The 13652-nt window shown below is 38.7% G+C and overlaps 1 long non-coding RNA gene and 1 pseudogene across 2 annotated transcripts; both read right to left on the reverse strand.

Annotated features, from left to right (window-relative positions):
- Positions 1 to 1219: 1219 nt before the first annotated feature.
- On the reverse strand, positions 1220 to 1995 carry LOC111338512 (uncharacterized). Its single transcript, XR_002695594.2, has 2 exons — positions 1684 to 1995; positions 1220 to 1326 (listed from the first exon to the last, which is right to left on the reverse strand). It is a non-coding gene; the product is annotated as an uncharacterized LOC111338512 (long non-coding RNA).
- A 3793-nt stretch (positions 1996 to 5788) lies between these two features.
- On the reverse strand, positions 5789 to 8750 carry LOC111335244 (uncharacterized; annotated as a pseudogene). The gene is made up of 2 exons (XR_015989607.1): positions 7927 to 8750; positions 5789 to 7443 (listed from the first exon to the last, which is right to left on the reverse strand). The product of XR_015989607.1 is annotated as an uncharacterized LOC111335244 (transcript).
- Positions 8751 to 13652: the final 4902 nt, after the last annotated feature.

Below are 13652 nucleotides of genomic sequence, written 5' to 3' on the forward strand. Positions count from 1 at the left end.
TTCAGCAAGTAATAATCATGTAGTTATCAAAAAACACAACATACACCTGTACAGTGTATTCAAATCCATAAAAACTTGTGCATTATACAGTGCTTTTTAACTTCAAGAAAGATATTGGCAGAGATGAAGTGGGTACAATATGGGTCATAACCACAAATAACATATTGCTTCAAAGTCCTTCATGCATATTTTTTTTAATATCAGGTGTTCTTTGAAAAATACCGCCATGAAAATTACATGTCTCAGATAAACAATTCCCACATACTGTGAAAGCTCTAGAATCATGCCATAAATTGAAAGAAAACAAAAATTTATGCCTTAAGACCAATATTATAATTTTAAATAGTTTCAATCATTATGGAATATTTTCGTGGGAGTTAAGTTCACATCAAAGTTTTTTAAACAACTTGAGGTTGATTAGTCATTAATTTGAAATACATTTGTTGTAATTGCTCCACATGATGAAAGAGGTACTATGACCTGTCACAGATGCATCCCTTATGACTAACGACATTTTCAGTTTCTCTTTCAAATAAGTAATTTGGACACAGCCTTTCTAAGAAAAATGTTCAAAATTAAGACAATTATTTCTCTCACTGTACAGGTATAACTAAATCAGAGGAGATTTCTGTTGATCACAATAATATCAAGCTTTTGGTTACACCATAGGAACCAAAAACACAAATAATATCAAACACAAGCAATAATTGACCCTTAAATACTTGAAATAGACAAGGTGGGAAAAATCGTATAACTAAAGAAGCTCTTGATTGTTGAAGGAACTCTCCTTGTCAGCACTTTTGGAAATGTATAGAGGACAGTACGCAGAATATGCGGACTGATATTTGGGTTGTAAAAGGTTTATGTAACAACTTTTTCAATCACCAGAGAGAAGAAATCAAGTATCGAGGTTCATATTAGCCCTTTGTTCCAAACAATTCCAAATGGGAAAAAAAAAATCTCTACCACACATATTGCAGATCAAAATGGTCGTGATCAGCAACTTACCAACTACAATAAGTTCAGCAGTAGCTTTAATCAGAGGAGGGACGCCACTGAAGAAGGTCACCTGACACTCATATTCCCCATTGTCCTTTGTCTGAACATTTGATATTGTAAGTGTTGCAGGCCCTGATACCTGATACTGTGCATTAAGAACACTGGTTTGTCCACTAGGTTGTCTAGAAGCAATCCAGTTATTATTGTGAAACCACCATACTTGAGTGACTGTCTTGCCAGCTGTGTTGTAAGTCCATGACAAGGTAACAGACTGACCCTTTAACTGATACACAGGACTGTTTGGTTTACTGGTAAAACTTTGACAGTCTGGAAATATACAAAGGGAAAAAAAAGCAGTTGTGATAACAGTGAAAGGAACAAGAATATAGAAAGCACTTAATTAAGTAAGAAGAAGATAAAAGTACAGTTTAACCAGATATGTTACACTAAAAGTATCTAGAATACAACCGGCCCCAAAATATTCATACACACTTTCCATTGCTCAAGTACATGAAACTTGTTTCGATTGACATGTAGAGCTCGTGCACATTCAACACAGAAGTACTGGCGAGGGCCACAGTATTCACATCGTGTTGTAGCGATACTCTTTTGACAGTTCACACAGTTAGTATTGTCTGGAAGATGCTGTTCTTCAATGTACGAATTCAGCAACGTTTCCCGTACCTTTTCCCAGTTAGCAGAGATACTCAAAACACAATTTTGCTGTTGAGTTGAGAGTTCCTTCTTGTCGAGATCGTCAAGAGGGACATCTTGTTCTACTGGACTGTTGGTGTCTTGACTAGTTTCCTCCGTACTCTTATGAGGCTGCTTCCAAAGATCTACTCTCAGCGGAATCGATACAGTGGTTCTCCTTCCATCGCGCCCAATATTCTTCACATCAAGGAAGACGGGCTTTAACCGACGCATTTCGCAGCGATCACCTTGGCTTGGTCACCGAAGAGTGAGGGATTTGATTGGTCGAAATGATTATGCATATTTAATGAGCTAGTGATCATTTAAAACGGCTTGAACCCAATGATCTAAAGTTATATTAGGTGGGTGTTAGCCATTTAGATTGTGTAAGTAGGGTGATGGTAATGGACAGAGTGGAGTTCAATGATTTGGTTTGTATTCATATGGGTGATAACAAAATTGGACAACCACATATTAGAAATCCAATTCGTTTAAAAGGAATACGATCACAGACCGAATTGGACAACACAGTCTTTTTACCAAATAATCATAAAAATTACCATTTCAGAGAAAAGAAGAGCCAAGTCATGAAAGGATGGGGTAATTTACATTGAAAGAAACCAAGATTGTGATTAGCCACTTAAAACTACAATTTTGAATATAATTGGTTGATTTAAACTACAAATTGAACGTGACTAATTTATTGAACCTTCCGATAACAACTTGGGGAGCGAATTAGTGGAAAATAGTAGTTTTTTAAACCAATGACAATCAAGGAAATTTTCATTTCTAAGATAAAAGGGAAATTTATTTTGCTACAATTCAATGCATTTTAACTTCACTGTTCAGTTCCGAAAGCGATCGCGTTGTTGATGTTGTCCATTACAAAATGATTTCTCTATTTAACACCTTCCTATAGGTGGAATTGATCATGTGCCACTTACCATCCTTAAGCTTTACTGAACGGACATTCATAAAGTTATTTGGCTCTAGTAGAACGACCATAGGGTCGTTCTACTAGAGCCAATTGAGCTAACCGCCTCCCGGTTAGCTCAATTGGTTAGAGCGCCGGATTGTGTTGTGCGGGAGGTCGAGGGTTCGAGCCCCGGCCGGACAAATACTCATGGTCTTAAAATAAGTGAGGAGAATTTGCTACCTTTCTATAATATCAAGAAATGGATAGATATTCTAGTCTTCTCGGATAAGGACGAATAAACCGTAGGCCCCGTCTCCTGCAGGGTTAGGGGTAGGAGACGTTAATTTCCCACGCACGAGATTACTGTGTGGTGGATGTCCTCCCCTGGGGTGGGATGTGAGGGAAGGTGAGATCGTTACATGGACTGAAGCGGCTGCCAGAGGCGCCTGATAATGCTGACGTCCGATCTCAACCTTATCATTGTAACTAGACACGTTTGTTGTTTAGAGTGCTTGAGACTTTCTACTTTCTACTTTCTGAAGTTGGCTACTTATCAACTACATACAGTAATTGGACTTAGATCACAGGCTTACCTTGATTGATGTTCCCTAATTCGCGCGCTTGTTGTTCGTTCGTTCGTTTGTTTGCTTTTTAATTATTTGATAGGCTTTCCACAGCATGAAACAAGAAAGCGTTTAGTTTAACCAGCAGAATGATTTTGAATTTACTTCTCTTTTGTTCTTCGCAACACTGACTGATTCAATAAATCATCCTCGACTTATACATGAGTCATACACAAAGACCTGACCCAAGCAGTCCAAGAAATTAGCATAACAAGTACTGATTGTGTTCAAGTTTCGTCAGTTTTTAGCGCATTCTTTATCAACGAAAAGTTTGAAATGATAAATAAGTGGCCTCGTGGTAGTTCATCCAAAAGAGAATTCTTCGAACTAACATTAGAATAGTTGTATAGGAGGCAGTAAGGGGAATTACTAATTCGATCTTGGGAGTGAATTAGTGTTAAGTTTGATCATAGTTAGTATGGGGTGCCATTACCGCCAAAATTATATTTTTAAAATTATTCAGCCTCTTTTTCATTAACCACTTACTCTTACGACTTAACCATACTTGTCACAATATTATTTAGCCCATTTCAATAATTATTCAGCCTTTTTTTCATTAACCACCTACTTTTACAAATTAACCATGCTTGACACAATATTATTCAGCCCATTTTGAAAATTATTCAGCCTTTTTTTTTATGGGGCATGTTTTTAATTATATCCCAACATAACTTGCGGGATTATAAATATATCCCAGAGTTCTTTTCACGTCCTTTTCGTTGCAATATGGCCGACAGGAGAGGGATCGCCGATGTTACACGTTTGCTCTCCCAAGTTGCTACCAATTTGATAAGTCTAGTATCACAAGAGCTTCGAGCAACTAACACTACTTCTGATCTGCGTCATGTTGAGTTGAAACAAGCGTTTTCTCCATTCTAAAAAGTTCAAAACGTGCCATCGGTACCAGTTGCCTTGCGTGATACTGAAAATATAAAATGGCGGATGCACCTGGTGGTGATGCCCCGACTTTCAGAGAAGTATTACAAAATAAGCTAAGAACTACAAGTAATTTGATTCAGAATCAACCAAATGGTTTGGACAATGAGTATGTGATCGAGATGGTGGAAGACTTGCTAAAGAATGTGGTGACACTGGATTCAGTTGAAAGAGTTTCAGAGACTGTTTATCGTTGTCTCTTCGAAGCACACGATATCTTATTGCAAAACACCAACAGTGTTCATTCAGTGGCAAGCACTTCAGTTGCATACAATGGCGGTATTGGTCGGCCCTGTTATGACATTCCCAAAGACCAACTTGAGTTTCTGTTGGAATGTAATTTTAAGGTTGAAGACATCAGCAACATGTTTGGGGTTTCAAAGAGAACTATCGAGCGACGTATGACAGGGTTCGGCGTCTGTAAAAAGGAGAAATTTTCTTCTTTAACAGAGGAAGAACTTGATAGAGTAGTAGAAGAAATTAAAGAAACGCATCCAAATTGTGGGTCTAAAATACTAGTTGGATACTTACGTTCGAGGAAAATATATGTACAGAGGTACCGTGTAAGAGATTCTCTTAATCGCATAGACCCAATAGGAGTGATAGCTCGGAAATATAGGTGTGTGCATCGTCGTGCGTACAATGTTACCCGGCCGTTAGGTCTGTGGCACTTGGATGGCAATCACAAACTGATCAAGTGGCGTTTTGTTGTTCATGGATGTGTAGATGGATACTCACGCCTCCCTGTTTTTCTGGCATGCAACACAAACAACAGATCTGAAACGGTACTGCAGCTTTTTATTAAAGCTGTGGAAGAGTGGGGCCTACCATCACGAATAAGAACTGACAAGGGGGGAGAAAATGTTTGCACTGTCAAGTATATGCTTACTCATCCACTTCGTGGACCAGACAGAGGCTCTGCTATTACAGGAAGAAGCATTCACAATCAAAGGATTGAACGATTGTGGGTTGATGTATACAATGGGGTGCTTTCTTATTATTACAACCTCTTTACTAGATTGGAGGAATGCCAAACATTAGATCCAGATGACGAGTTAGACATTTGGAGTCTACACTTAGCTTTTCTTCCAAAAATAAATGCTTCGCTGAAATGTTGGAAAGAAGGATGGATAAGGCACCCTTTGCGGACCGAGCACAACAGAAGTCCTTTGCAGTTACGGGTTCAAGGAATCAATAGAAATCATGGCCAAGTTCCCCGAGAGGATGATGTTCAGAACATTGATCAGTATGCAATAGACTGGGATGGTCCTGTTGGTGATGAGAGCATGGACACTTCAAGGGTAGAAGTACCAGAAACAGGACTCAACCTAAGTGATAATCAGCTTCTTGAATTACAGAATAGAATTGACCAACTGGCAAGTTCATGCGAAGATGGTATACAGCTATATGTTTCAATTAGAAATACATTGAATGAGATTTGTAATCACTGAATTGTATCACTCAGTATATGCAGTAAATCCTCTATTAAGCCCCCATCTCATATAAATCTGGCTACTTGGAGCAAGACATTTATTAAGTCAACAAAGAGGGACATGCTCAGGTCAATTGCAGGCTTTAAGTTACATGTAGGGCTCTTGGGGAGGGTATGTAGTAGGGAGTCTCTCTCACCTTGTCTCAGCCACTGTTCTTTTTTTTATCTTGAGCTAAAGATGGCCAGGCAAAATATGCTGTTGAACTTTCATATTTTTATTAACATATACATTTACTTTGATTAACATTTTTTCAATCAGCAAAACTATAACGACTACATTGTAGCTTCTCATAAGTTAACTGAACTTGCCGTGTGATTCTCAACTTCAAATAATTTGGGATCAACAATGAATTGTTGAAATTAATAATCCAAAACTCAAAATAAAGAATACCTTATTGTTATTTTGAGCTCTGATAATATTACAATTCATTCAGAGCTTGAAATGTGAATAATGTGGATTACTTCTTCAAATAATTCACTAACAACGAATAATGAAATGATTGTGAAAACAATGAACTCAATAATCGGCTCTGGGTGTACACTTGAGACGATTTAACTGTAAAGAAACATCAACAGTGTAAAAGCTAATTTCATAATAAAGCTCAATCTAACAACAACTTCAAAATGTTGATATTGTAAACTTCAAGAAATACGAAATTGATACAACAATAGTAAAGGTTCCATTACCACCAACTCAGACAATATCTATCTCCCACACATCTGAGTTCAATGTTGCCATGAACTCTTGTCGCAGTTCACAGAAGCTGCTATAAGTGCTGGGCATTTCCAGAGTAAAACTACATGTGTGGGCAACTGGCCGACGTTGTAACCACTCTTGATTTGTAAATGAGATTGTTATGATATCTGTTACCAAAACATCAGAAGCTGTAGTGTATCTCAGGAAAGTGGCTAGTTTTGCTTCATCTAAACCTCTAACAAACCTCTTTAAGTGACCCAAAGTCTCTGATTCAGCTGCTGTTACTGGGGCAGCTGTGAAAAGTGAAATTACCTTTGAATTTGTAGGTATGATAGAATCATACAACACCAAAAAGGAAGATACATCCATGAAATAAATCATCAAAGAAGAAACTATTTCCTTCCAGCAATCTGCTGCATATTGCGGTTTCATGATAATCTCTTTGTGAGCGATCTCTGTAACCAATTCTCTGATATTGTCATTTGTGACTTGTCTCTTACAGTCAAATGTGGAAAGAAATTCAAGTAGCTCATCATCATCGGGCTGAATACTCTGGCTTAAACATTTACCTATAACATCAGCCTCAGACCTTGATACATAATTCTGAAATGAACTCATCAACATCCCATCAGTCACACTCTCTTCTCCAAAAAGACAAGCCACTAAAAAGGACTTACTAATCTTCACAGGGAAATATTGACAATCTTTATATCCCTTAACTATGATTCCAGCAACTGCTTCAAACTTGTTTCTGTTGAAGTCATGACGGATATATGGGACTCTTTCAATTTCACCTAGCATGAGATTCATAACAATCTTTCCAAAAAAGTGAAAATATTTCCCGTAATGGTCCAGTCCCTGCCCCAGACTCTTCATTACCTTGCTGATTAATAATAATGACAGATAAAGTGTATTTTAAGATCGACTCATCAGAAAATATATCTAGCATATCTTGCCTGACTAACGATCTATGAACCCTTATTATTTTAATAGGTTGTTCCGTTACAGGCACTTCTGTGTTGTGTGTGCTATTCATCAGACTGTCTTCATCAACCATCACGACATCTTCCACCTTTTGTTCAGCAACCTATTGCAGATAGATTTAGAGTCTACTGTTATTTATGTAGAAAAAAACTGAGGTAAACACTAGCTGACATGTAGTGTACACTACACAAAGCTAAACCAAAGCAAAAACAAACAAAATCTGAATTCGAACATCTCATGGTTCTTTGAAACGAGGTTTGCTCAAGTGCGACTGAGCGCCAATAGTGGAGTATTTGACAAAAGAAACCTCTGGTATGGTTGAGGATTTGAATCTTCGAAAATGTTAAATTCCCAGGGGGGCCATGGGCACTGCAGGATTTGACTCGTATGTAATTAACATAGCGATGAAAACTAACTTAATTGTAACTGAAGATAAGCTTAATAAATTGCACTCCTGCATGGTATTCCACAGTCCAATTCATCAGCAAAAAGCAACCAAGAAGATAGAGCCATCCCAACTGTTTATGAACACACAAAGGTATTACCATCATAATTGAAAACTATGTTACAAAATGACAATGCTTACCTCACTTTCTTCGCTAATCACTTCTTTGTCACCCTGATCAATCTGTTCTTTGGGAGGTTCCTCGACAACATTTTTTCCAGTAATGTTGTCTTGGTCACCAGATACACCTGGTTGTGCATCAAAAGGTACACAAACATCTAAGTGCTGCCGGAGCTCATTCATTGGGAAAAATTTGTAGCATTGCTGACAAAACTCATCAGGAACGGACATTTTAGCTGGGATGACAGCATCGTCAATATCCAGGTTTGACTGTATCGGACGAATATATATCCGTCCTTGGCCAACAAACTGTTTCAAATATTCCATAGTGTACCCATTTGGGCCAGGAGCTATTGCTTTTAGACGGCGAGAACTTGGTTCAGCGTGCAAGAATTCATAACCACCAGCTTCGTACAACTTTGGAAACGTTGCCTGAACCATCTCGTGGAGTTCTCCTGCACTAGAGTTTTCTGGAAGAAAACCTTTTTTTTCTCCAGGGCCTGCTGTTAGCAATTCCCTCTTCTCTTCAGTACTCGGCACTTCATCTTGTGCAGTGTATGCCAAACAAAAGAATTTTGCTGTTAGTTCTTTGGTTTTTTTCTTCCTCCCTTTTGCGGCCCTTGTGACGGTGAAATGTTTTGCTTGACTTGATGTTCCACGTGCAGTTGTGTTGCTTACAACTGGTGATGGAGCGTTGTGAACTTTTTGGTACGGAGAAAACGCTCGTTTCAACTCAGCTTGAGCTTGATCAGAAGTAGTATTAGTTTCTCGAAGCTCTTGTCATGATTGTGCTGCTAGACTTATCAAACTGGTAGCAGCTTGGGAGAGCAAACGTGCAACATCCGCGATCCCTCTCCTGTCGGCCATATTGCAACGAAAAGGACGTGAAAAGAACTCTGGGATATATTTATAATCCCGCAAGTTATGTTGGGATATAACTAAAAACATGCCCCATGAAAAAAAGGCTGAATAATTTTCAAGATGGGCTGAGTAATATTGTGTCAAGCATGGTTAATTTGTAAAAGTAGGTGGTTAATGAAAAAAAGGCTGAATAATTATTGAAATGGGCTAAATAATATTGTGAGAAGTATGGTTAATTCGTAAGAGTAAGTGGTTAATGAAAAAGAGGCTGAATAATTTTACAAATATAATTTTGGCGGTAATGGCACCCCATAAGTTAGTAGAGGGGACTGGTTAGGAAACGCGGCAAACTTCAGTCGGATAGGTTATTGTTCGATTTTATCGAGGTCACGTGACAATGACCCTGCACACATAAATCCAAAATGGCACCGCGGGCTTGTTTCGGCAGTCACGTAGCGTTTAAGTTTTTGGATTTTCTCCGCGATCGAGCGACATCTTACCTTCAAAATATAGCTAAAAACACTAATCAAGTCAGTGGACATAATGCCAGGTGAAAATAGTTCAGTATTTGGCTGTGGAACGTGTAGGAGAAGTAAAGGAATTGGAATCTGGAAACTACCGGCGCCGCGAAACACAGAATACAAGAAGTGGCGAGAAGACTGGTTGAAAATAAATAAGTTACTCTATGTCAGATACTTTAACCATATAGCCTTTATACTCATTTTTGTCGATAAAATAATCATTAATGAGCAATATTTAATATGTTACAGGTTGTAGCTACCCTCTTTTGTGATAAATTACTTATTGACAAATTGTTGCAGGCTCTTAATTCTAACTATATCTGCCTTTCTTGTTCTTTGCTGGCTCTACAAATTTCCTTTCGTAGTGTTTTTGTCTTCATTTGTTTACAGTGAATTTTGTGTTTCTGCATAACATCTCTGGCCAGTGAAAAGCACCGTACAGTAACATATAAATGAATAATGCTGTCCAAAACATCTTTTGCAATGCTGTTATCTATGTCTGAGTCCAACAACATGGTGTTATATGCTGAGACCAATTGAACATCACAAGCTGATTTGGATTCTATCTTAGCATTGTCAATCTTCAGCTGGAGACTTCCTGAGGTCAGAATCCTAAAATTATGTTCTATTCTCTTAAAAATTGTTTGAGCTTGTTTAGAAATAACCAAAAGTCCACCTCGGTTTAAAGGTGAAATTAGTTTTTGACTCCCTGCAACATGCAAATCTTCTGCTTTGCCAGCTTTCAGTATTGAAGCTGTTTGTTCAGTATGTGCTGTGGGATTATATACATTGTTCACCTTGCTATAAAGCTTGTGCAGAACATATCCTCCAATATATTGTAACGCTGCCATATCTCTATCACACAGTTTAGTCGGGATATTGGGATTTGGCGATTCATCTTTCTGTTTGCTGTAAGCTATCAAACAATCAGCCACTGTAGTACTAAGCAATTTTGCCGTATTACTTGACAACCCCACAAAAATCTTTGTTGAATTGAGGCCTATTCTTGATTAGAACATAGCAAGCAGAGTCGCGCAATCAAATTCATTATACGTAAGCGTGCTCAAAATCCCGATAGTGCACGCTGATAACGTCAGCAAATCCAACTTCGCCAGAAAATTTTTTTTTTGCGCGAGCGGCCATTGTTAGCGCGGGGAAAAATAGTAGATTTCGCGACAATAATGGATACAAACAGAAACTCGGCCTACTAGTCCGAAAACGAAGACAATGTTTCGACCTTTTCCCTTGGGCTAGAGTTCTTAAATGAGGGAGAAAAAGAGAAAAACAAAGGAAAAGGAGACTCGACATCAGCGCCGTCACGAATCGCTTCAACTGATATTGTTGTCCGTTTTTCGCGTCGGATTTTGATGCACAATTCCACCGGCTATGTTCTAAACTCAAGAAGCTAGAGTTGCCCTCGGCTATCGCCTCGGGCAACTCTTACGCTTCTTTCGTGCTCTCCAAACTTTCCGCGTGCTCCATAACTCGATAGTGCACGCTAAAGCATGAACCAATTGTTAAATAGTACTTCGAGTAGAACTGTTCTGCATTTCCAGTTTTAACCAAACGCATATACATGGATTCTACTTCTGAGAAGTCCATATTTTCTTCATCCCAGTTCGTATATCTTCGTAGCTCTTCTTTTACGCTTTGAGGGTAGATTTTCCTTTCAATTATTTTATCTCGTGCTTTCATTGATAACGCTTCGAAGTCTTCACTAGTGAAAATGGCTTCTAAAGTCGGTTGATTTCCCCGCGCTTGTTCCTCCTTATGCTTTATTGTCTTATGTCTTTTTAATCCAGCCTTAGTCTTGCATTTCTTTAGGCACAACTAGCAAACAATTCCCTCTTCGTATTGAACCTAAAAATCGAAAGACTTTCAGTAAAAAAAATATGTTGTTGTACTACGACCAATGCCGTTGCTAAAGGCATCAATAACTACAAAGTTTTTGGGCGAAAATAACGTTTTAAAGGCTTCTAAAAGACTTACAGAGTCAGCTGCTTCGACAAAGGGCTCATGTATTCTTCCTCGTTTTCCGAAGTTTCCAATATGGCATCAAAATCGTCGCCGAAGAAAAATAAGTCGTTCACGTCCTTCATATTGTTTTGGTTCTGTGCAGGGTCATTGGTCACGTGACGTTCGAGCGAAGCTCAGGGGACACACAATAGGCCGGCCCTTTGAAGTTTGCCGTGTTTCCTAACCAGTCCCCTCTACTAACTATGGTTTGATTTTATTTGCGGAGGGTGAAATAGCTGTTACATGTGTAAGGAAATTACAGGGAAAACCCCTATTGTGACGTGTCACTCAGTTGGTGAGAGTTCAATCTATTGGTAGTGTACTTCCTAAGTCTCCGTCTTTGACTGGAACCTCACAGCGGTAAAGGTTGTCAGCATAGTATCGATGCAGATTGTTTCCTACCCGAAGTTAACAACATACATGGATGCAAAAAATTAAGGGTACCCAATGGCTGCGAACATTTCAGTTCCTTAAGGCATAGAAAATTGAAATTGAGTGTTAAATGTTGGAATTGCAATGGGTAGAATAAAGTTTAAATTAGATTGCAGAAAGTTGAAAGTAAATTAATCGACGAGAAAGTCGTGATAGCACAACAAAACAAGATGGCAAACATGTCAAGGGAGAAAAACAGCATTTCAATCGGTAGTTAGAAAGAAAGTGTTAAGAAAAATAACCAACAAAGCGTGATCTTACGGCTAAAAGTCTGGAAAACTTAGACTTTAAAAAGAGAGCGATGGTAAAAGAATCAAAAAGTACGAATCGGATGCCGTAAACAAATTTCTCGAGTTTGCTACGCATGATCTCCTTCGTGCCCACTGCTGAAATTAACAGAGCAAGAGTACAAATGCTTGATTATTCGTCCCGAAGAGTTTAAAAACCCGAAACAGGTCCGGTTGAGGAAAAACCATGACTACTCCAACAGCAAGGTAAAGGTGAGCGGCTGACGCCGGACGAAATAATGGATTTACCAGGGTTTGTCAAGGTGTGCGAATGTGATACAAATTTGAATTAAATTTGCAACAGCCGTGTAGCGAAGCTACTGTAAATTCACACGTTGTTCAAGTTGATCATATACATTGTTCACTACATTTGACAGATTCCTGAAGAGCATGTCCTTCCCTACGTAATGCAGTTGAGGTTGGAATGAACTAATCGATGTTGACACTTAGCCCAGCTTAATTAAACTAAACGAGTTACGTAATTTATTCCCTTTTGCCAGCATTTTCAAGTTGATCATACAGGTGGTTTGCACGTTCCGTCATGGCCGCCGTGTTGGTGGACGTAAACAATGGATATCTCATTAGCTTCTTTTGTACGTCCACCAGCATTTGTTCTTTTCACCATTGTTACCTGTGTCTCTAGAGATTGGTTGCAAACCACCTCTACATTGGTCACATCAGTTGACCGATTCCTGATCATAACGAGCATATCCTTCCCTATGTAATGCAAACTGAAAAATATGAGACTTGTAAATCTTCTCGAGATCGCTTAGCAGTTCCTTATCGACATATAATGGTGTTTCGCGCTTTCGATGTAAAGCGTTACTGTAGCTTTGAAGGTTACAGATGTATGGTGACCCGTTTATTTTTGCGCTAGTTGCCAGAGGAAGTAAGTCAAAAACAAATACAGATTTTTTTAAATATAGAATAACATTTGAGAGTTCAACGAAATGTTACTTACAATTCGTAGGGCATTCCATACATCTTATAGGTCTTTACGTGATCTCAGGTTGACCTTTATGTTTAAGATTGGATTCGTCGCGTCTTTAAATAAAAGTGGGGGTTGGTCCCCAGACTCCCTGAGAAAACGCTCTGGCGCCAAAACTATTATATACTAAGTGCAAATCAAATGGTTTAGATTGAATAGGTTGTCTCAATTTCCTAAGTTTTTCAAAGCATTTCTTAATTACCGCCGATCATTTTAGTTGTACGAGAACCGTGACTGGCAGTCGACCTCACACAATTTCTAAGTGTCAACCGTCTAAAATATTCCCATGGCTCTGTACTCTGAGCCCTGAGTTAGACATGACGAAGCGTTGGACATCGACAAATAATTGTTTGAATTGTGTTCGTGTTCTCAGTTTGTCAGTAAATTTTAAGAAAAATATACGACTGCCGGTTATTCAGTCGTTTGGGAACCTTGACCGGCTGCCGAATACCATGTGACCAGGGGAGGGTTGTTCAGTTTATAATCCTAGTTTAAGACTCCATTTCTACATTAATCTTGTGATTAAGTACACTGATTGCATTTTTGATAGAGTTTACGAAACATATTTGTGTAGAAGTTTAATTATCGCCCATACATCCAGAGAACTTGACAACTAACCGTTAGGTCCATTATAAAACGCGC

This window comes from Stylophora pistillata, chromosome 7 (genome assembly GCF_964205215.1).
Source record: "Stylophora pistillata chromosome 7, jaStyPist1.2, whole genome shotgun sequence".
NCBI classification, from domain to species: domain Eukaryota; kingdom Metazoa; phylum Cnidaria; class Anthozoa; order Scleractinia; family Pocilloporidae; genus Stylophora; species Stylophora pistillata.